This window comes from Tiliqua scincoides, chromosome 1 (assembly GCF_035046505.1).
Source record: "Tiliqua scincoides isolate rTilSci1 chromosome 1, rTilSci1.hap2, whole genome shotgun sequence".
Classification (NCBI taxonomy): domain Eukaryota; kingdom Metazoa; phylum Chordata; class Lepidosauria; order Squamata; family Scincidae; genus Tiliqua; species Tiliqua scincoides.
The window spans coordinates 58,219,115-58,242,675 of record NC_089821.1 but is presented as its reverse complement, the minus strand read 5'-3'; the positions used below and the strand labels follow the sequence as shown (position 1 = coordinate 58,242,675).

Below are 23,561 nucleotides of genomic sequence, written 5' to 3'. Positions count from 1 at the left end.
CCATTTCTAAAATCAGGAGGTTGCGCATACACATCATGGCTTGTACCCCATAATGGATTTTTCCTCCAGAAACTTGTCCAATCCCCTTTTAAAGGCATCCAGGCTAGACGCCATCACCACATCCTGTGGCAAGGAGTTCCACAGACCGACCACACGCTGAGTAAAGAAATATTTTCTTTTGTCTGTTCTAATTCTCCCAGCACTCAATTTTAGTGGATGTCCCCTGGTTCCAGCACCGATGCAGCTGCAATTCAGCTCCAAAGTACCTTGAAGAGGCCTCCGTGACTATCTCCACCTAGTGTAGTGCACGTCCCTTTGGCATGTTGGATAGGAAAGTTGGATAGGATTGGACCTTGGGTAATTTTTTTTTCCATTTCTTTGTAGGAGGTGCCCCATGTTTTTGTAATGCTTCTTGCTAAGGATTTCTAAAAAGAAGATGTTTTGTCCCCTCCCTCTTGTCAGTTGGCAGGAAAACAGTAGCTGGAAGAAGGGCAATAGTGAGACAGTGATGATATAGCAGTGGTAGTTCCTTAACCACCTTGCCACGGACAGTGAAGCACCCTCCCTAATATGCTGCAGGAGAGCATGGTCTCACCCGATTCATGAGAGGGTCTCTTATGTGTGCATTTTCACATCTCTCTTTTTTTTTTTTTTTTTGCGTATGGGTGAGGCCAGCTTGAGCACATCATCGAAACGGGCGCACCGTTAAGTTCAGATAGGAGAGAAGATGCAGTGAAGACATGAGATAAAGAGCAAGTGAGAAAAGTGCTTGAGGGCTCATGGAATAGGAAACAATTAGGGGTTAGTGAAATAATGGTTGCTTCAGTTTATTTTAAATGTGTTCAAATAACTAGCAGGTTTTTGGTCATGAACTCTCCTTTCCTCTTCTGTGCAATCAGAAGCAACAAGTATCTCTGCCTGTGTTGGGGCATAATCCAGATCATTTTCTGCAAGGTACTGTCAAAAGGGGTTGTTCTATGTAGTCCTCAGAGCTCACGTATCTGAAATAGCTCTTTGCAATCCCAGCCTCTCTGTAACAGGTAGAGAAAAGAACAGCGTGGAATGCTACTTTTCATTCCGGAGCAGTCATTCTTATTAAATCACTCCAGTCAGCACAATTTAGGGCATGTTGAAAGCTAAAGATGAGAGGCAGAAGAAAGTTCGCTTTGAGGCAATTTTGTTCCCATCTTTTTTTTTTATTTTCTTGAAGTATAGCACACTTTAAATTGAACTCTGCCATGCTTGAGAGTGGAAAGTCGCCACTTTGTCCTCCTGTGGCTAGTATAGTGTGCATCATATACTGTATATTCAGACAGTGTGAGCTTTTGCATTGCGAATATACCAGTTTGATGTCTGTGCTCCTTACAGGTCAAAAATAATTTCAAGAAACTTTCCAGAAGTCCAGTGAATCAGGTTGCTGAAACCCCAAACTTCCAACTGGAAAATGTATATGCCACATAAAAATAGACTATTCAGTTTTTGTATGACAGAGATGGAGGATTCTGACTTCATCTGGAATTAGAAGGCTGAACTGATTCACTCAACTGTTTCTTTTTTATTTTGGCTGAAAAAGACCCCCCCCCCCTTGTTCATCAGTGCTTCAGCATCCCTTTCAAAAAATTTGTGCTAAACTTCTGCATTGTATTGATGTCCCCAAATAAGCTATAAGGGACTTATAAGCTATAACCCACAAAATCTGGTAGTTCTTCCAGATTTGAATAACTGCTGTACAAATGGCCATCTTGGCCTAGCTCAGGGAATTTCGCTGGCTGGCTGGCTGGCTGGCTGGCTGGCTGGCTGGGCAGCTGCTTCAGCCTTGTCCCTTGTTCCTGGGCTCAACAATAACTGGATATTTAAAAAAAAAAAAAATCTGGGAGGAACCAGTTCTATTGAATCCTGCTATATGCTATTTCCAAAGAAGAAAATGAAAAAAGAGAAAAAGACCTATATGTTGCATAACCACCACTGCAAGAGACAGAAAACATGAATAATGGTCAGGTGCAAGGCCTTATCTAAGATGCTCATTCAGAATCTTTGGTCATCCATAGTTGCAAGTCTCATGGCTTGTTTCTTGATTTCTTTATTATATTTTTATCTCTTTTTCTAGGGAACTCATATTCGGATGTATTTCATTTATGTATTCATTTAATGAATGAATTTCTCTCCTGCCTTTCCACAAATGTGGGGCATAGCAATTCTATGGTTAGACGAGAGATAGTGACTTGCCTAGTGAGTATGACTGACTGGGGATTTGACTCTAGGTCTCCCACTCAAGGTCTGCCACTTTGGTGTCCTGAACTGTGTTGACTTTTTCCCCCTCAACTAGTTCCATCTCTTCATTCATAGAAAGATGGTTGTCTGACTTACTCACCACAAGCAGTAAGGTTCTTGTTTCGCACATCACCAAAGCTGTGTATGTGTAGTGTATGTTGGATGTAGTGGATGTATGTTGGATGTAGTGTGCAAATTTAGCATTTTCTTCTTGTGTTGATCTCTCTCCTGGCACCAGGTTGCTGGGGACTCTGGGTCAAAGACCTGCTCTGTGTCTCCTATGATACTCTCCACCCAACTTCTGATGGCACATTTGACACTGCCACTGGTTCTAAGGGTTCAAAAATGTGTTTCACCAAATAGACCCTCTGATGGGTGTGGGCCCTCAACCAAAGCTTGCCTGACCAGCCCATAGCTCCAGGGCCTAGGAGAAGGGGGTAAAGGGAGTAATTTTTACCAAGGCCCAAGCTCAGAAAGGGGGCCCAGGAGTCAAAGGAAGGGGCCCAGAAAGTTCCTGGGATCTTCCATTTTCCTATCTCGCCCAAACTCACTGCCTGCCGTGATACTGGAGACACAACCATAGGCATGCAATAGCAACTCCTGCTGCAAGCCATGCACATCAGGTCCAGGAATGCATCCGTGACCCTCCTTAACACAGTGTCAAATCTGGAAGGAAACTGGCCTCCTACAGTAGCTCTTTGGCTTGTGGATCCAATCACCATGAAGGAGTATATAGGATCTCAGGGATGCATCTGCTGCAGAAGTATGTTTTGGTACACACAGGACACTCACTGTCCATTCTAGTGTGAGCCTAAGTGCAATGATGCTAATTTTTTGCAACGGATTTTCTATATTTCAAAGATTTTAGAGAGAGGAATTTGTTTGGTTTTTCATATTACTTTATCTAGCTGCCAATGCTGCATGGTCAGGTAGACCTGGGCTCCGCATCAAGAAACCTGGTAGACCTGGGCTCCAAAGACTATTCTGGCTGTCAGTACCATCCCCCTGCCCTATTTTGCCCCCTGTTTTGCCTGTCCCCATTAGTAAGGGGCCCAAAAGAAACTTTGTACCCCCTGATAAAATTCCTCTCAGAGGCCCTCCACCCTGGTTGACCTACTGACAAGAATCAAGGGGATGACAGACATAGCCCCACTAGTCAGGTCATTCAGTCTTTAGCTGTTATTTATGTTATTAAGAAAAAATGGTTTTCAGATTTCAGATGCTCCTCTGTGACAAGCCTATATATTGTTCAGCAAAAAGAAGAAGAAAATAGATTTGAAAGATGCTTTTAAGAAGTATTCTGTTTCTCATGCTAGACTTTATTGAAGAACTGATAACAAAACTACCTGTGACAGGGGATTTGTCTAGCATTGTCTAGAGGTGTAAAAATGGGTGAGAGAGAATGGTAAAGATTGTCCTTTGAATGATTTCTGATCGATAGTTTTCTCGCACAAACTTGTAGGTATTGATCCTTGTCTGCTCTTTGTTGTTTTAATGGCTTGAGACAGGAGCTGCAAGGGAGGAGGGTTATATCTACAAAATCACTGGACCCTTGAATAATCAGAAAGGGAAAAGGACCCTGCATGTAATAATACTTTGTATATATTTGAACATAGGAAATTGCCTTTTACAGAATCAGGCCATTGACCCTATGTAGCTCAGTATTACCTGCGCTGCCTCCTAGTGGCTCTCCAGAGTTTAGGCATGGGTCTTCTCAGCTCTAGCTGGACATGCCAGGGACCAAACCTGCATGCAAAGCAGGTGCTTCTGTTACTGTGAATTCTTGCCCTTCCCATGGGGTACATTCTTTCTGCACCAACAAAGGGGAATTAAGTTCCTAAGAGCTCAAACCGAGACACGTCTACTCAGAAATCAATTTCATTGAGTCTGCTGAGACTTACTCTCAGGTAACTGCAGCTAGGATTGCAGCCACGGTCACCAGAAATCCCATTGCACTCTTAAAGCCAATGGTGCATCCAAGAACTTCCATTGTTAGTAATAGCATAACGAGCATCAGAATGACAGGTGCAAATTTTAGAGTGTCAAAAATGTTTTGATTCAAAAACTGCAGTTGTGTGAACCCCCACCAGGTCTTTCTGGTTTTGAGCTGCAGGTTTAATGAATAGCTGAGTTCAGGATGGGGTGAAGTCTGAGAAGAAAAGTCCTGGAAATCCAGGTTGTTACCTATCAAGATGTACACCAAGTCCTCTTGGTCTGGGTAGGAGCCCTTCTGTTTCTCTTTTCTCCAATTATAACAGTACCCCAACAAAAGTGGAAATCTGAAAAATGGAAGTCAGTTGCCACATGACATTTTTGCCTATTTACAATGCAAATAATTAAATACGAGCAATATATTTATCTGCTTACATGTCTTCCGTTCTCTGTTCTGGGCCCTCTTTACCCCAACAGAGCAGTTGCATTATTTCATACTGGCTGCTCTTTCCACAAAGGCTGAGGCAAAGCTCTGGAAGACCACAGCCATAGGGAAGTTATGCAGCTTACTTAAGGATGTACCACAATTTAGTAGGTTGTAACCATTGCCTTTAGACACTGTCAGGAAGGCATCCCCTTTACTATTGCTCTGGTCTGTTGATTGTTTCACTTGAGGAGGAAAAAGCCCTGAGCATTAAGATAAGTTACCTTGTATTGGGAACAACCAGTGCTTTTTTTGTAAATAAAAAGGTTCAGGAACTCACAACTTGTTAATCTTTTATTTATTTATTTATTTATTTATTTATTTATTTATTTATTTATTTATTTATTTATTTATTTTTAAACCATTTTTTATTGGAGAAATAAAATATTTTTTATGTGCTTCCCCCCTAAAGATGTACTTCTGAGCAGACATGCATAGGATTGGGCTGTCAATCTCTACATCCCCTTCCCCCTAGCTATTTTTTCTACACATGGGGAAAAATACTGTACAGGTGCACTTGTAGCATGTAGTATGTAGTGTGGCACTACTTCGAGGAGAGGAAGCAGTGAATGGATTCTGAAAAATGGCTTACATGAGTTCCATGTAGTAAAATTACTCTAAGCAATTGTGGGAGTAAGAACAAAAAAGGAATTCTTACACGAGAATTATTATTAGGTGCACATAGAAACAGCTACATTTGCAAACAAGCGATTAAATATGGTTTAATTCAGGTATCAGAATAGTCTGTGTCTTTGGGAAGGTGCTTGGCATGCAATTGTATGTTCTCTGCTGCCCTGAGCAGCTGCTGTGCATTGCTGGAGAGGAGCTGCAAATGCTGGCTGGCGGAGGGCATGCTTGCGGGGGAAGGATGAGGAGGATCTCTGGCAAGGCTGGACAGCACGTTGTACACACGTAGAATCCCTTTTTCACCTGCCCTTAGCATGTGAAAACGGGTGCAGATATATATCTCTGCCAGGATTAAGAGCCCAATCCTAGGTATGTCTACTCTGAAGTAAGTCTAGTCAATGGAGCTTACTCCCAGGAAAGTGCCTAGGATTGCAGCCTAAGAGCCCAATCCTATGCATGTCTACTCAGAAGTCCACTTTAGTGAATGGGGCTTACTGTGGATAGGATGGCAGCCTCAGGGCCCAATCCTGAGCCTGTCTACTCAGAAGTCAGTCCCACTAGAGGCAGTGGGGCTTCCTCCCAGGAAAGTGTGGAGAGGACTGCAGCCTCAGAGCTCTTTCTCTGCCTGTCTACTCAGGCTGCAAGGCTATGACACTTTCCTGGGAGTAAGCCCCATTGAACACAATGGAACTTAATTCTGAGTAGACATGCTTGGGCTCTCAGGCTGCAAGGCTATGCACCCTTTCCCAGGAGCAAGCCCCATTGAGCACAATGAGACATACTTCTGAGTAGACACACCTAGGCTCGTGCTGCAGATTGGCATAGGGGCTGCACCAGCCAGCTTCCTTCCCCTCCTCCTCCACCAAGCCAGTACCTGGGCATTCCGTGGGTGCCACAGCCCGTCTCCCTGGCTGGCTGGCTGGCTGGCTGGCTGTCCGTCCTCCTCGGTGTCGGTGTTTGTCCCCTGCGCCCTCCACCAGCTTGGAAGCTGCGCTGGAAAGCAGAGCGTGGGGGGAGGGGAGGCAGGCTGGGCTCAGGCAAGAGCTTGGAGATGGGGCAGGAGGAGGTTGTTGTGCGGTCAGGCAGAGGCCAGGCGCCCGCTCACCCTGCACCCCCAGCACCCACCCAGCAAATGCCTCTATTTTGCTCCCCCCTCCTGGAATGCCTCCGAAGGGGAGGGGCCCCTGCAAAAAGGTGCCGGAACTCCGTCCCCCCGCGTTCCATTAGAAAAAAAGCCCTGGGAACAACAATTTGTAGAAAGTGTAAGAGGAGAGGGCCATTCAGCTTCAGAACTATTCTGTTCTCCAGGGACCAGACCTATCCAATCTATTCAGGCAGGCCCTGTAGTAAGGCTGGCCCTGTAGTAAGGCTGGCACTACCTAGCAGTAAAAGCATCACACATATGGAGCACATCATGTGCTCAGAGGTTAGGAGACCATTGTTGGAGAGGGGAGAAGAGGAATGACTGTGTTTCCTGAAAAAGCTCTTTTTTTTCTTTTTTCTAGAATATGTAAAACATAGCAATACAATATGTGCATCTCTGATTCATTGTAGAATCTTCTTTCTTTCTTTTCTCCCACTTTCAACTGGAATGGTGTGGAGAATTATATGCCACACGGATTAAATTTGGTAATGGTACTGGGTGCCAGATTTCATTGCTTTGGAGGGCTTGGGTTCTCCATCCCTGGTGTACGGGGCAAAGCTCAGGTTGGACAAAGTTACCATGTTCAGTTCAGTTACCATGCAAAGCTTCAGATGAACCTGTACATCATGTAGTGTGGTGCTTCCCAAATGTTTTTGCACCAAGACCCACTTTTAAAAATGACAATCTATTATGACCCAGTAGACCAAAATGGGGGGGGGGAAGATCGAGAATTTTTATTTATCATTAATTATAAATACACTATTAATAATTATCAGGTCCCAAGTTTCCTAGAGACCTTACATATAAGAGTATGTATGTGTGTGCTAGACTCGTAGTATGTGTGTGCTAGACTCTTGCTAGAAATGGAGTTCTGGGACTGTTCCCCCAAACCTTTACAGTCACTCCAGTATACTCAGAAGGCTGAAGAGAGCCAGGTGTGCAGTTAGGGACTTCTGGGCCAGACAAAAGATTGAAAATGGGTTCATATGTGATCCATGGCATGCCAATTACTAGAGAAAATTGAAAAATGTGACATTTTAATTGGGGGGCATTACCTGATACCAAGGAAGCTTGCAAAGTGTTTTTGTTATTTTGTTTCAAAACCATTTTGCGACCCATCAAAAATCAACTCGCAACCCACCGTCAAATGTATGGAGCACATCACCCGTTTGGAAACACGGATTTAGTGGCTGAAAAGTATGAATTGATTCTGCTATTATCTGTCTTCCCTCCCCCCCCCCATCTCCCTCCTGAGGCATTTATCTGAGTTCATTTTTCAGCTCCTCTATCAAGTAAGACACTTTTTTTTTCTATGCCCTTCTCATTTGTTTTAATTAGGAGCTGGAGTCATTGCTGAAGGTTTAGACAAAGAGATGTAAATTAAGATATAACACCTAAGAGTTCACTGTTGTGTTCTCTGTTCAACTTTCCTCTGACCTGAGTAATAGTAGAGGGCCTTTGACCGTTTAAGGTAGCGTTTGAGGAGTAGTTCTAATTGCTGTACATGTTAGGGCTCCTAATAAGACATAAGGTCCTCTTCTGGGCAGAGCAAGTCAGCAGTTAGTATCTCCTGCAGTGTATATACAGTCTGAAGACCAACTTCAGAAAGGAAGGGATATGCAAAAAAGATATACTCAGGAAAACATAGTGAGTGTTACTGATGATGATGATGATGATGATGATGATGAGTGAGCGAGCTGGTCATCTGTTTTTTCAGCCCAATCCTATTGGGTTGTAGTATTTCAGCAATGGTAGTTGCTTTATGACCGTTGCAAACGGCACTCCAGCAGTGTGTGCTGCATGTTGTGGTAGGGGAAGGATGCACTGAAAAAATGGAAGGTGGTGGTGGGGTGTGTAAGTAAGCAAGAACACACACACACTAAAGAGATACACACTCAAATCATTTCAAATTCAGACTCTTTTTTTTGAGTCACTGGCCCCAAGTTGCGAGTCAAGTCAGGGTCTGTGACATCCATGACTCAAGTCATCAAAAACAGCCACTTAGCATGACTCAAGTTGAGTCAACCCAAGTCGAATGCCCATCCTTGGGAAGTACTCTTAGTTAAAGGCTCCCAGGCTGATAATTATGCCTAAAACCTGGTAATTATGCCTAGAATCAGACATGTTGCCAGAATCTGAAACTTTTAGCCTGAATCTTTCCCTGGTCCAGTATTGCAAAATTCAGCAGAGAACTGGCATTTGATCAGCAACTGGTAAGCAGTTATCCCTGTCCTCCAGTAGTTCAACAGAAAGTAGTCAACCCTGATACAGGCGTACATGCAAGTTTCCCATCCAAAAACAAAGAGAAGCTTGGGAGCTGGGGGGGGGGGGTTTGCACTGGAAAAAGAGCCCTGGGGGGAAGTGTGAACCCCTCTTACTTGCACCATAGTTCCAATAGAAGTGCTGAGCACTTGCATTGCACTTTCTGAATGTGCAAAGCGCTTCACTTTCATTGTCATGTTGTTATCCTTACAGCAGCCTGACAATATGTAAGGATTGTTATCCCCATATTGCAGCTGAGGCTAAGAGGGAACAGCTTGCCTAAGGGCATTGAATGAATTTTCGACAGAGACAAGTTAAAATCAAGAGCCCTGAGTCACACCTCAGCCTCTTAGCCATTACATCACACCTGCTGTAACTGCTGCAACACTGCAGTAGCTATAACAGCTTTTGTATTTCTATGAAAAAGCATTTAGATTATTTCCATGGAAAATTCTTCTGCTGGCGTGAGTTTTTGAAGCTCCTTTTAAAGTGTAGGAAATAAGCCAGTTTCTTCTTGCTTAGCATCTGCCCACTAAATCTTAGTAAAGGGCTTTGACTGCAGCAAAGATGTCTGCATTTTTAAAGTTCACTGTAGCTGCCTGCTTAGAGCCGATATTCCATGCAACTCTGACATCCACAATTTGCCATATTGAAATTGGAGATCTGGTTTCCAAAGAAGTATATCGCTGGTCATTGAATTCAAGTGTAAGAGGCTCTTAACACCTTTTAACCATATTAGAGAATCCCAGCTTTAAATGTTTGCGATGGTAGGAAAAATGTATTTCAAGTGGCACTCCATGTCCTCCAAGTGCAGATGCGATGAGAACGTGAGAAACTGAGCAGATGGTTACATATTGAAGCAGATGGTGGAACATTTGTGTGTTTATGAGGTCAAGGCTCACAATAGATTCTGGACATCTCTTGTATTCATGTCCACTACTAATGGACATGCTACTATGACCAATGCTGCCCTTTAAACTAGTATTTTGCTATTCTGACAATGGTTAACTAGTAGAAGCTAGGTTTAGCCCTGTACTTTGAATGTGACAGAGATCTATGGGTTTGGTATTTAATGACATTTTATTGATTGGGAGTCTGTTTTCTTCCAAAAGTCATAAAATACTGAAAATGCCATCAAATGCCAATTAAATCTGCAATCTGACATGTAATTCAAGGGACCATGCCCCCCCACCAATCGCTAAACTAATAATACCCAATGATTCATGTTAGAAGTCCGAGTGAGAATGGTGTGGAAAGCATGCTAAATTTGAGCAGCTGTGTTTTGCCTTTGGAAACTAAGAAGGTACGATATAGCCCTTGTGTGAGAACATCTTGGCTAGCACACAGATTTTCACAGCCCTTTTGTACATTCCCAAAATGCGCTCAGCCCTTAAAGCACTTGCTCACAGCATCCCTGCTGCTTTTAAGCTTAGGCCACCAGCTAAGCCACAGTATGTCTTTGGGACACAGTGCAAATTTGCTCTGTTGTTTTGACAAAGACATCCATCATATTCAGGGTGGCGGTTGAGGGCCTGGAGCGCTGTCTGGAAGCAGTGAGGATCTGGATGGGGGCTAACAAGCTGAAATTAAATCCGGATAAGACAGAGGCTCTCCTGGTTCGGAAATCCTCGATGCAGGTGCTGGACTATCGGCTTGCGCTGAATGGGGTTGCACTCCCTCTGAAGGAGCAGGTCCGCAGCTTGGGGGTCCACCTGAACTCGCAGCTGCTCCTGGGTTCCCAGGTGGTGGTTGTGGCTAGGGGGGCCTTCGCTCAGTTTCAGCTGCGGCTGTACTTGGATCGTGCAGACCTGGCCATGGTGATCCATGCCACGGTGACATCGAGGTTAGATTATTGTAACGCGCTTTATGTGGGGCTGCCCCTGAAGATGGTTCGGAAACTGCAATTAGTGCAGAATGCGGTGGCCAGTGTGGTTACTGGAGGTAGGTGGTTTGACTCTGTCAGCCCGCTTCTCCAGGGGCTACACTAGCTGCCCATTCGTTTCCGGGCCCAATTCAAGATGCTGGTTTTGACCTTTAAAGCCCTATACTGCTTTGGGCCAGGGTATCTTAGAGATCGCCTACTTCCGTACAATCTGGCTCGTCCTCTTAGGTCATCAGAGAAGGCCTTTTTACAAGTGCTGCCGCCTAAGGAGGTACGTGGGGCGGCAGCAAGAAATAGGGCCTTCTCAGTAGTGGCACCAATGTTATGGAACTCCCTTCCCCTTGACTTGAGAATGGCTCCCTCTCTTGAGACTTTTCGGCGAGGCCTGAAGACCCTTCTGTTTAAACAAGCCTTCTGAGTTCATGGCCTTTTTAACATCTTTTCTGCATCTTTTAGTATTTTTTACTGGCCTGATTCCTTACGATCTGCTGCTATATGCTCTTTTTTACCTGACTTTTTATCTGACTACTGTTTTTATGATATCTGTTAATGTGTTATTATGTTTTTATCTGCTTGCTAAATCATGTTTTAATCTGTTTTTAACCGTTGTAAGCCGCCCTGGGTCCCTTTGGGGAGAAGGGCGGGGTATAAATAAAGTTGTTGTTGTTGTTGTTGTTGTTGTTGTTGTTATATTCACTGAGTGCTTGTGGCCTAGGTCTCACAGATAGCTGATGATGCAGTAAACATGCCTAGACTGTATCACTTCATGGGGACTGGCATAATTGAATGTTCTTACATTGAGGGGGGGGGGGATCCCTTGCACATAGAAAGCTAGCATGCCAGGAAGAAGGTTCAGTTAGAAAGCCTTTCTTCCAGACATCTACTTTTTATCTGCAGGAATTTTTTTGTGTTTGTGTATGAATAGTTAGTCATGTGAGACATGGTGGTTCAGTTTAGACACAGGTTTATAACTTTGTGTACTTTTTGTGAGTTCCAGGCCCATGTCAAGCTATGAGCTCTGTCATCCATAACTTCAGTGGAGAATGCTCACTTTGCTAGAATCTGCATGATAACATATGGTTTGCTAAAGTACTTAAACATAGTCTGCACCTGTGCAGCTTTGCCCTGTGCATGTTTGCTCACAAACAAGTTCCAGTAATTTCAGTGGGACTTACCCATGTGAGTGCGTTGTTGGAGAGAGCTAGTTATGGAACTACTAGCTTATGAATTAAAGAAAATGGACAGGTTTACCAGTGGAGATTAACCTTATTCTTGGAGTTCAGAAGTAATGTACCTCTAAATACTAAATGGGGGGACAGCAGAGGATTGTGTGACTTCTTCCTTCAGCTGGGAGCAATTGTTGGGAGGCACATTGATCAGTTCACATGGGCAGCATCAGCATGAGGCCACAGTGGTCAGGCTCTCTTTTTCAGGCAAGCAGCATCAGACTGAGCCACACTGATAGTCTCCTCCTTGTTTCTGTTGGTAGTAACAGCAGCATGTGGACACACACGCCCAGGCCCGTCCAACTTTACTTGTGTGTTTTTCCCATGGACTGCTATAGAAGTATCTTAACCCACTCAAAGGTCCCCCTTACTGCAGAGCTTACCATTCTTTTGCTGTTGTGACCCACACCCTAAACTTGCCCAGCAGCTCTTTCGTTAGGATCAGGAACCCTTCTTGGCACAAATCAAAGTCTTTTATTTTGGTCAAGCCGCAACTATCCTGACTCTCCTGGGCTACTGAACTCAGGAACCCTTTTGCTTTCCTTTAGTCTGGCAGGTATAATTGGCTACCACAAGCCTCCAGACTTTTTACTTGACCATCCCCATATCTGGGCAGAACTTGGCATCTGGATGTTCTGTCGTTGGACCTGAACTTTTAGGAAAGCACAACTTCTTCTCCTGCTTCAAGAACCCTGTAAAGATGGTCTGCGCCCTTTCTCCCCAAGAAGCATCCTGCTGCACAACTATCTCAATACTTGCACAAACTTAATCTGATTCAAGAACTATGTGCCCTTCCTTTGGACTCTGTCTTTGATTCTCTGCCAAGACCCCGCCTGCCAGTTACCTGACTCCTAGCCTTGAGCCTTCAGTCTCTGCTACAGCTTAGGAGACCTCATTTGGGCTCCTTGACTCAGGGATACTTGGCCTCTGGCTCCTACCTTCCCCTTGGCAGTGTCTGTTTGTGCTGTGCTGCTTTCGAACTATTTTCTCTGTCTCTCCCTTCTTGTTCATTTTTTTTAGATTTGGGCAGGAGCCCAGAGATCAGCCTTTAGGCTTCTTTGAATTCAATCCTCTTAACTGAGCCAGCAAAAACTCAGGTTCTTTGATTTCACTCTTGCTCAAGTTTCTATACCAGTTTGATTTTAGATTTGCTGTAATGCCAGTCTTACTTGGACACTTGAAAGCTGGTTCAGGGTGCTGATACCCCTCCCCCATCAGTCTGGGTTTCAAGCTGCTCATTCTACAGCCAGCACTATTCATTCATGCTCTCATCTCTCATTTATTCCTTTCACCCTTAGAATCTCAGGAAATCCATGCATAATATTAGGTAACAGAGATAGTTGCTTGCTAATTTCCCCCACTAGTGCTATATTCCCTCTTCTTTCTTCTACAGAAGTGTACTTCCACCAGTGTTCATCTGTTGCTGCGGTGTTGCATTACTATCTCTCCTCCCCCCCCCCCCATTATTGTAAGTAATCAGATCAATAAGTGCTGTATGTGTTTCAGGGTCCATTTCAAACTGCACACTATGCTGGCCAAATATGCATTCCACTAGCACAGCATACTTTCCCACTGTCACAAATGTGACTCTGCCAGAGACCATGGCCTGGTTGCTACCAAAAGTGGCAAGTGGTGGAGTCCTTGCAGTGACAGACAGTGGTTGCCTGCCACCTCAAGTAAAACTGCTCAAGGCCTGGGAGGGAAGTGAGGAGAGGTGGAACAGGATGGTGATGGGACTGGGAAGAGGGAAGATTGGGCCTAGAAAGGGGTGGGTTCGGCAGCAGTGGCACCCTCTAAATCCTGGCCCCCTTCCCAGGCCTGATCTATCTTCACAGGTCACTTTTGCCAGCGATATCTCTGGCGCTGGTCTGAGTAGACCTGTTGGGACGGCATGTTCCCTTATCCTGAGGAGGCCTTAACTTGCCTAAACTCCCCCATGGGATATAGTGGACACCATGTTGGCACCACTGCATCACCACGTGCGTAGTTGTGGTGAATTGGGCCACTCCACCATCAAATTCAGGCTCGGGTTCTCTTTTCTGGTACTGCGTTGGGAGGCGGATGCGCCACGGCTAGCTGTCAAAGATATCTTAATATGTGTGATGGACAAAACATGGGCGTTATTGTTATGCATGTCCCAGGAGATCTTACTTATAAGCACCAAAGGAGGCAGAGATCATGGAGGCAGGGATATTGGCAGAACCCCAGCTATAACAGGGTGATAATTTGCAGAGTCTGTTAGTCAGGCAGAATTTGAAAGAGAAACTGGCAAACTATAGGCAAGCAGAGGAATAGCAGGCACTGGCATGACTCTTCAGATATAGTGAGGCTTCAAATTTTCTATATACTACATTGGATAAAGAACAGGGGAGACAGAGAGAGCAAATAGAGGTTTGCTGTTCCTCTAAATGTTCACAGTGAACAAAGCCAGGCATCATCTAGCAACCCAGATACTGTTGGTTGTCAGCTTGCAACCTGTACCATGATGGGGGACAGATGAGAAGAGACAGACATCAAATGGGCACAAGAAGTAGAATATGCAAAGCAGAATGTGATAGAAGAGAAAAAATAAGAGAGAGGGGGGGGCAGCCAACATCTAGGCACATGGAAGCGGAGAGAGGAGGTATGTGGATAGGGGTAGGAATGCTCAGCCTGGACTTGGCAGTGTGCCACTCACCCCTCATCAGCGGGCAGACTGGGGAAGGACAAGAATGAAAGTTTTGCCTCCAGGTGCTGGGGAAGGGAGAAAGAAAAGAGAATTTGAAAGACAGGGGAAGAGGAATACACACCGGCAAACTGACTGAGACAGGGAGAAGATTAAAATGTAAATTTTAAAAAACGCAATAAACAAAAAAGTGCTTATGTAAAATTGAGGAGGAAGGAATAAAGCACAGAGATAAAATATAAAAAGGAGTGGTTTGGGAATGATATGGTTTTGAAACCAAACACAGGAGGGAAAAACGTGCTATGCACTCGGCACACAGAATCAGCAGCAGCTATGAGCTTGAATCAACAGGCTCCTCTAGTAATAGCTTTTGTGGTGGCTTTCCGTCCCCTGTGCCCTTGACTGAACAGAGCAGAGTGGCCTAGTTGAACAAAGCCCTATAAAGAGATTTCTCCATGTGTGTTACAGGGCTTACTTGATGTGTTTGCAATGCCAGTTTGGATGGCAGGGACACTCATCATCATGATTCTTGCTCCCTCTGTTATCGCTTTATTTCCCTTCCCTTTGGCTTAAGCTACTCCATGGTTTTGCATCTCAGCCTCATGACACAGCAAAGTGAGGCAATATGAAAACTAAATAGCTATGCTGGGTATAATGAACTAATGCCGGATATGAGGTGCTGCTACTGTGACTGTTTCTGCTTTCGTTTATTTATTTGATTTTATTTTGTTATTCCTGGATTGGTGTTTTAAATTATGACTATGGAAGCCTTGAACATTTTCCAATGGAGAAGTGAGTTGTAATTATCTCAGTGAAGAAAACTAAAATTTGCTTCCTTTCTATTTTACTTTAGCACAGTTGCATAACAAAACTGACTGATGTGCAGAGCAATCCTATCTTGTGCTGGAACAGGCAGGCCAGGAGGACTGCGCTGTATCCAGCACAAGATAGAGGCCCAAAGTGGCTCAGCCAGAGGTAAGTGGAAACTCTTCCCCTTACTCCCAGGCAAGTCACAGCAGCCCCAATGGGTCTCCTCTGACTTGCGCCACCTCAAGAGGTAGCATAAGTTCGAGGAGAGCAGAGTGGCTTGGAGCAGCTCTGTGCTGCTTGAGAATGGGGGCTAGGATCCGGCATATCTGTTGGGTCCCAGTCCTGCTCCTTGCCTGCCTGCCCTGGGACCAACCTCCCCCACCCTCTGCCACCCCAGAACACCTCCCTCCCTCCATCCATCCCCGCCTACCCTAGACTGTTGCATTGGCCAAGCTCAGCTGATGCAAGTCTCCCTGCCGGAGTCAGCACAGGGGCTGTATTCAGCCTTCACAGGCCGGCATGTGTCCCTGCACCAGCCAAGTGGAGGCACGAACTGTTTTATGGCATGTTTGCAACCCTGCAGGGCCAGCGCAAAGGACTTGTGCCAGCACAAGGTGAGCTTAGGATTGCACACTTAGTTTCACTTATTGCATTAAATAAAAATAAGTATAAATCCCTAGAGGAGAGAAGGAAGTGACTGCAAGACTGAGAAATGCTAATATGATTCTAGAAAACTGTGCAAACAGTGACAGTAAGTTAGAGAATGAACTACTTTTGTTTCCTTTCCTCTCTCCTACTAAATCCTTAAGGTAAAAATTCAGCAGTGAATCTTGGTCTGCAGGTGTTCCCTCAGCACCTTCCTTCAGATACTATCTTAGCTATGGAAAACTTCTGGAGTGAAATATGTCTCACTGCAATGCAAGATTAATCTTCCTTATGAGGTTCTCCATGAATGCTTTGCATTGGGATTGTGTTGTCTCAAGGCATAAATCTTTCTTGTATCAGCAGCCTGCAGCGCCACTGAACCACAGCAAAGCTCATTTTCATTCTCCTCCATTTTTATTATTTGGATTGGAAGGGATTGCTTGAAAGCAAGCTTGCAAGAATGGTTTGTGGTCCATGGGCCCTGTGCCTGTATAAATTTCATTGCCCTTTGGCCCTTGCCAGTTAGCCTTGTATACCAGATTTCACTGGGTTCCTGGAATTGCTTATTTCCATGTTAGATCATAACAAGGGCACTACAAGGGTGGGTGTTAGGAAACTGAACCTTTGCAAGGGTGGGTGTTAGGAAAATGAACAGACGTATACTCAGAGAATATGACAGGCTTGGCATTTAGCTATCCCAGTATGTATGATGCAATCTTATGCTGAGTCAGACTGCTGATCAGTGGTGTTACTAGGGGGTGCGGGGGGGGAGGGCCACAGCGGGTGATGTGCCCAGTGGGATGACACGCACTAGTGACCAAATCGTGTTATGGAAATAATACCATTATGTTATATACCATTCGATGCATAATTTACAGCAGAATGCAATGAAAAAAACTAGAGTGAAATATCTCCATTGCCCCGCCCACTGCTTAGGAGGAGGTCCATCATGGGAGTGACACACTGGCCTCCTGCATCGGAGCGCATAAACCCTAGTGACACCACTACTGCTGGTCCATCAAGCTCACGATAGTCTCCTTTGATGCCAGTAACTCACCAAGGTCCTGGTGAGTTTTCTCAGCCCTTGTATCAAAATCTTTTACCTGGAGTCTCCAGGGATTGTACTGGGGACTTTTGCATAAAAAGCAGGTATTTTGAGCTTCCAGCGTTCTACTTCCAGGATGAATTGGCCTCATTTGCCCTGTATTCCAGGTCCATTCCAACAGCAAATGCCCATCTCTACTCCCCATGTTTTACTGCAATGCTCCCCTTAACGTTCTTTCAGTTTGGACTAGCTACCAAATCCAGCATGATTGTGACACATTAGATTCCTAGGCATTATTTTGCCATAGAATATGTGGATTTTCATATCTAAGTTAGAGGTGGAGTATTTTTTCTTGAACATTCTATGTATTTGTGAGATAAGGCCCTGTTCTCCCCAATTCTTTTTTGGCTCCAATTCTTTATTATTCCCGTGGAAAAGAAATGCTTCTTCCTTTTTTCTCTTGTTGTGCTGCGGTTGCAGCATTGAACCCTGGAAGCTCTTGGGCCAGTCCTCGGCTCTATGCAGAGTACCAGTTCTGGATGCCAATAACATGAAGGTCATTTTGGCGAATTAGTTGCTATGACCCAGAACTGGCAGTATGTTCCACTGTTCAGGTCACAGCTAAATCTTCAGATTTCATCCAAGTGGAATTGAAAATAAACCTTAATTTAAGCCTCTTGGGGACAAATGCAATAAAGTCAGAGGCCAGCACAATTGTATTGGTGGGAAATTATATTTTTTTCCTTCCAGATCTTTTGCCCTTTATTTTATCACAGAAATTCACTGGCTGAAAGGTTTGGCTTTCACTCATCAAAGAAAGAAATAAAAAGTCTTGATAAGACTCTTTAGCCATTAAAGACCCACAGGATTGAAATTGAACAGCTGAAACCAAAGGCACAGTAGATTTCCAGTTGTAGGAATGAGTTTTTAATCAAGGCACTGCTCAGTATTATACCGTGTGTGTGTGTGTGACAAAAATCCTTGTATTCCCTGCATTTTCCTCCTGTGTTGTACTAGCATCCTAAAAGCTGCTGAGGGCCTAATCCTTTCAAACATTTCAGCACCGGTGCAGCCATGTCAATAGGGTGCATTTTGCATCCAGTGGTGAGGGGTCCAGACACAGAGGCCTCCTCAAGGTAGCGATTCATTTGTTCCCTTACTTTGGGGCTGCATTTCAGCAGCTGCATCGGTCCTGGAAAGTTGGATAGGACTGGTCCCTGAGACATCTTCCTGCAGTAAGCAAGCCTTGTCTTTTTGGAATCCAGCACCATTACAGAAGGACCACATGGCAATCTAGACAAGTACTATGTGGATTCCCTGTCTTCATGTCTGTGCATCCCAAGAGAAAAAGGATGGCTAAGATTGGCATATGCCCACCTATTTGGCTAGGTAAAGAGGTGAAATGGCAGGCCCCAAATGACCTTCATTCCTCCAATTGGCTGACCCTATGACATCAGCAACCCTATTTTCTTTAACAGCTGGTTTTGGTTGTTGCCCCTCTTTCACCACTGAAGTGCGTGTGACCGTTAGTGAAAGGCTCACCCACCACTTGTTGAGTGCAGACACTGAACCACCTTTCAATTCTCTTGGACAGCATGAATAGCTAAAGACAGAAAAACATCTATCAACTTGCACACAGAGGATTTATTTTATTTTCTGCTAACCTTTTAAACTCTGTACCAACTTACCCAAACCCTGTGTTGGAGCAACTTTACTTTCTTTTGACCTGTGTCTTATACTGTTTTATCCTCTGTGCCCCTTTGCTGTTTTTTTAAATTCATCTTGTTTATCCTGCCTTTTAATGATGTCCTTTTTGTTGGACATCAGGTCCTCAAATTTTACATTGTCCTGTTATCCCAGACCACTCTAGCATCTCTATTTTTTCTTCTGCAAATGAGGATTCTTCCAGATTTTGGGAACATCTTTAGAGGTCAGAGAAGGAAGCTTCCAAGATGGCCTCTCTCTGTGTGAATTTTCCCCACTTTGGTGATGGCAGCAAAGATCTACTGATATTCCCCAAAACCAGAGGGAGAGGCAAGGGGTAGGAGGGTTGTTGCTAACCACTAGGTCAGGGATGTCAAACTCGTTTCATACAGAGGGCTGAAGTTAGCATTCAGGGCTCTAGCTGGGGGCCAGAAGTGATGTCATTAAGCAGAAAGTGACATCATTAAGCAGCTAATGGTCAGAAATCAGACCCTGTTCTCATATAGAAACTCATTAACTGCAAATGACAGAAGAGAAAATATGCAAATCTTGATCATATTTCAGGATTTGGGAAAGCCCAATTTGCACGTGGGCTGCCATTTCAGCTGTAACACCTCAGCAGCTGAGAGCCTGAGGGCCAGATAAAAAGCTTCCGGGGGCCGCATCCGGGCCCTGGGCCTTATGTTTGACACCCCTGCACTCGGTCTTGCATGTGTCCGGCTCTCCACCCACGCTTTCTGCGTGCATCCTCTTCTACCACAGTGTACGTTTGTGTGCAGGGCCAGCACAGCCATGAAATGGGCAGATGTGAGTTAGTGATGGGTGGCAGGAGAGCAAGCGGGTGGTGGATTTGGGGTGCACTTCACCTGCCACCACTGCCTCCCTCCAGCCTGCCAAGGACATGAGCCACATTGATCCACTTGTCACTCACTAAAAGTAAGCAGAAAAGCAGATCACCCACTTCCTTACAGTGCTCTATTGTGTGCTTCTTGCAAATCAGGCAGTGTGGGACCACCAGTTTTATTGAAAGGGACTGTGCAACTGTCCATGGTAAAGGGCTTTTATTTAGCACACTGCAGTCAGTGGTGGTAGCGATCAACCTCAGGCAGTGTGGCGTTGGGCAGCATTCCCAGTCATGCCATCCCTCTTTGTGTGTGCATGCATAAGAAAAATAAAATTGCTCTTCCTTGTAGAAAATGCTTAGTGTTGGTTGATCAATACATTTAAATTCAGTTTACAAACCTGTCGTGAAAGGAGCTTATGGGACATTATCTAAAGATCGCTGAACGCAATGGGAAGCTTTTCCCTTAATTTTTGCTTGAAATGTTCTGTAGCTGCCTCTACCTTTTGAGAGCCTTTTTATTCATAGATTTTTAATCTAATCAGCTAAACTAATCAGCTAATCAGCTAATCTAATCTAATCTAATCAGCTAAACTTTTCAAAGTGGTGAAGACCAGAAATGATTGTGAGGAGCTCCAGAAGGATCTCCAAACTGGCAGAATGGGCGCAAAATGGCAGATGCGTTTCAGTGTCAGTAAGTGTAAAGTCATGCACATTGGGGCAAAAAAATCAAAACTTCACATATAGGCTAATGGGTTCTGAGCTGTCTGTGACAGATCAGGAGAGAGATCTTGGGGTGGTGATGGACAGGTCGATGAAAGTGTCGACCCAATGTGTGGCGGCAGTGAAGAAGGCCAATTCTATGCTTGGGATCATTAGAAAAGGTATTGAGAATAAAACGGCTAATATTATAATGCCGTTGTACAAATTGATGGTAAGGCCACACCTGGAGTATTGTGCCCAGTTCTGGTCGCTACATCTCAACAAGGACATAGTGGAAATGGAAAAGGTGCAAAAGAGAGCGACTAAGATGATTACTGGGCTGGGGCACCTTCCTTATGAGAAAAGGCCATGGCGTTTAGGCCTCTTCAGCCTAGAAAAGAGACGCCTGAGGGGGGACATGATTGAGACATACAAAATTATGCATGGGAAGGATAAAGTGGATAGAGAGATGCTCTTTATACTCTCACATAACACCAGAACCAGGGGACATCCACTAAAATTGAGTGTTGGGCGGGTTAGGACAGACAAAAGAAAATATTTCTTTACTCAGCGTGTGGTTGGTCTGTGGAACTCCTTGCCGCAGGATGTGGTGACGGCATCTGGCCTGGACACCTTTAAAAGGGGATTGAACAAGTTTCTGGAGGAAAAATCCATTATGGGTTACAAGCCATGATGTGTATGTGCAACCTCCTGATTTTAGAAATGGGCTATGTCAGAATGCCAGATGCAAAGGAGGGCACCAGGATGAGTTCTCTTGTTATCTGGTGTGCTCCCTGGGGCATTTGGTGGGCCGCTGTGAGATACAGGAAGCTGGACTAGATGGGCCTTTGGCCTGATCCAGTGGGGCTGTTCTTATGTTCTTAATAATGTAACTCCCACATTGCTGCATATGGAAACCCTTGACTGACAAAACATCAAAAAAGATCTCAGTGTGTTTGTAAACACTGTTGGTTGTTGCACTGTGCTCTAGCAGCCACCTACAATCTTTACAGGAAATGTTTGTGCATTTTTGAGGCTGGCTGTATTTCATTTATTTTGGTTTATAGTCCACTTTTCTGCTCTAAGGACTTTAAGGTGTCTTGCAGTAAAATCAATTAAAATACCAAAATTGCATTGCAGCACAATTAAAAACAGCTGCAACACAAGAGTTCCCCAGAGCTCACACAGGAGAACCCACTAGTGAGAACTCAAGAAGTCTGGTGGAACAAATGAGGTTTGACTAGATGCTTGTTGGTTGGTTTTGAATTGCCATGCACTGTTAGAGCCATGCTCTAGTTTTCTCTGTCATTTGAAAAGTTTGTTACAGTTTAAGAAAATTTGTTCTCGTTTACTTAATTCTTCATTTCTAGAGAATTCTAGAGAATTTCCCTATATTTAAGGAAACCAATCTCTAGTTGTCTTTCTCTGCATTGAGATTCCCTTTTACCGCAATGCAAAGTGACCTTGGAGAGTGTAAGATGGAGGCCAGGCTGACCAGGTGGGAGACTTTTCTGGCTGTTGCCACCTCCCCCCCCTTCACTTGCTGCTGCCATTCCCTGCTCCCTGCTGCCATTCTACCGGCCCCTGTCACTGCCCACCCTCTGCCCTGTTTCATACCCTCCCCTCTCTCTTTGGGAAAGAGCCCCCAAAGAACTTTGATAAAATTCCTCTTTTATAAGAATCCTGGGTGCTTAGGGGGAGATGGGAATGATGCCCTTTGTAACTGCTGCTCAGTCCTGTAATGCTGTGTTGAGGTTCATCATGAAGTATTATTTTAATGGTAGTAAAATTGGCCTGCTTAGCAAAAGAAGCTCTCCCTAGAGAATAAGCAAAGAAACTAGAGAGGCAGCAAAAAGTTTATTTCCATTAAAGGAAAGAGAAACAGAGTGGGAGTAAGAAAAGCATTCCCAGCAGAACAAGGCTGCAAGCCATGAACAGGAAAGCAGGAGTCAGCAAGGTCCAAATTAAATGGCTTTACATCCTTAAAAGTAAACTGCCAAATTAAGACTCTGATCATGTGACTTCTGCCTGCAATCTCTTCTGTGGCTGAACGCAGGACAGAAATTCTTCTCCCCACTTGGTAGCACATATATTTCTTGATCAGCCAAGGGAGAGATTCAGTGGTGTAGCTAACCAAGTTGCTGCCCAGTGCAGAAACAATTTCGTAGCCCCCCTCGCAGCAATGACATCAAATTTAATTAATTAAATTGGGTCTTTTTATTTGTTAAAGTGAGTGAGAAATGTTAGCTAATATTTTAAAATAGCAAGCACTTGCTGAAAGTGCTTGTTGCACTTTTACAGCACAATCTATTAATATCTTCTCAGAAGTAAGTCCCATTCAATGGGGCTTGCTCCCAGGAAAGTGGGGGTGGGATTGCAGCCTTGGAAGGGAGCCCAATCCTTTGCATGTCTACTTAGAAGCAAGCCCTACTGGCTTAAAATTGCCAATCGGGGTGAGACAATCGGGCTGCTACAGCCCTGCCAGGAACTCAGGAGGAGAGAGGAGGCTAGGGGAGGGCAAATAGAGAGAGGATGTGTGGAGAGCAGAGGAGAGTACGAGGTGCAGGGGGCAGAGCAATGAGCAGCTGGTCCTGCTGCACAAGGAGAACCCCCTCCTCAATCTAGGGTCTCTGGGGGCTCCCCCTGCCTACCTAGCAGGGGCTCCACTCACACACACCCCATGTCCCAGCATTGGACAGCCCCCCCTCCTCCCAAGCACACTTCTTCCTCCCTCCCTAAACGCAGGGAGCAGGCAGGCAGGCACCATCCCTCCTCTGCTCCCCACACTTGCTTGACTTGGAAGCCAAATAGGGCTTCAGGGAGCAGCGTGTCCAGCAGGACAGGCGGGGAAAATGATGGAGGGAGTGAGGACTGGCAGGATGGGTAAAAGAGAGGTGCGCGTGAGCTTGAATGAGCGGGCGGGCGGACTGGAGAAGTCTCAGCTGTGGGAGGGGAAGAGGGCCAGCTCCTCCACAGTGCCTGCCGCAACTGCTGCGGTCCTTAAGCTCTGCTGGAGGCGAGGGCTAGGCTATCCCCCGCCCCCCCCACACACACACACACAAACAAGCCATTCCTTCAATCCCGGCTGCAGGGAGGGGCAACATACAGTTGAGCGCATTGCCGTGACTGTTGCCCCTCCTCCCTCCGGAGTGCCTGGAACTGGCAGGGCTGCCGGCAGCAGCCCAATTGTCGTGCACAGGCACTGTTGCCTGCAGGTTGTTGCCCGCTCAGCCACATTGTTGCCCCCACCCACTCTGTAGCCCAGTGCATTTGCTACCCCCTGAACCCCCTTAGCTACGCTACTGGAGAGATTAAAGTTGT

General features: G+C 45.1%; 1 protein-coding gene across 9 annotated transcripts in view; it reads left to right on the top strand.

Annotated features, from left to right (window-relative positions):
• Positions 1-23,561, top strand: part of TSPAN4 (tetraspanin 4) — a 375,697-nt gene that overhangs the window by 271,860 nt on the left and 80,276 nt on the right. The gene's annotated exons all lie outside the window — the stretch shown is intronic.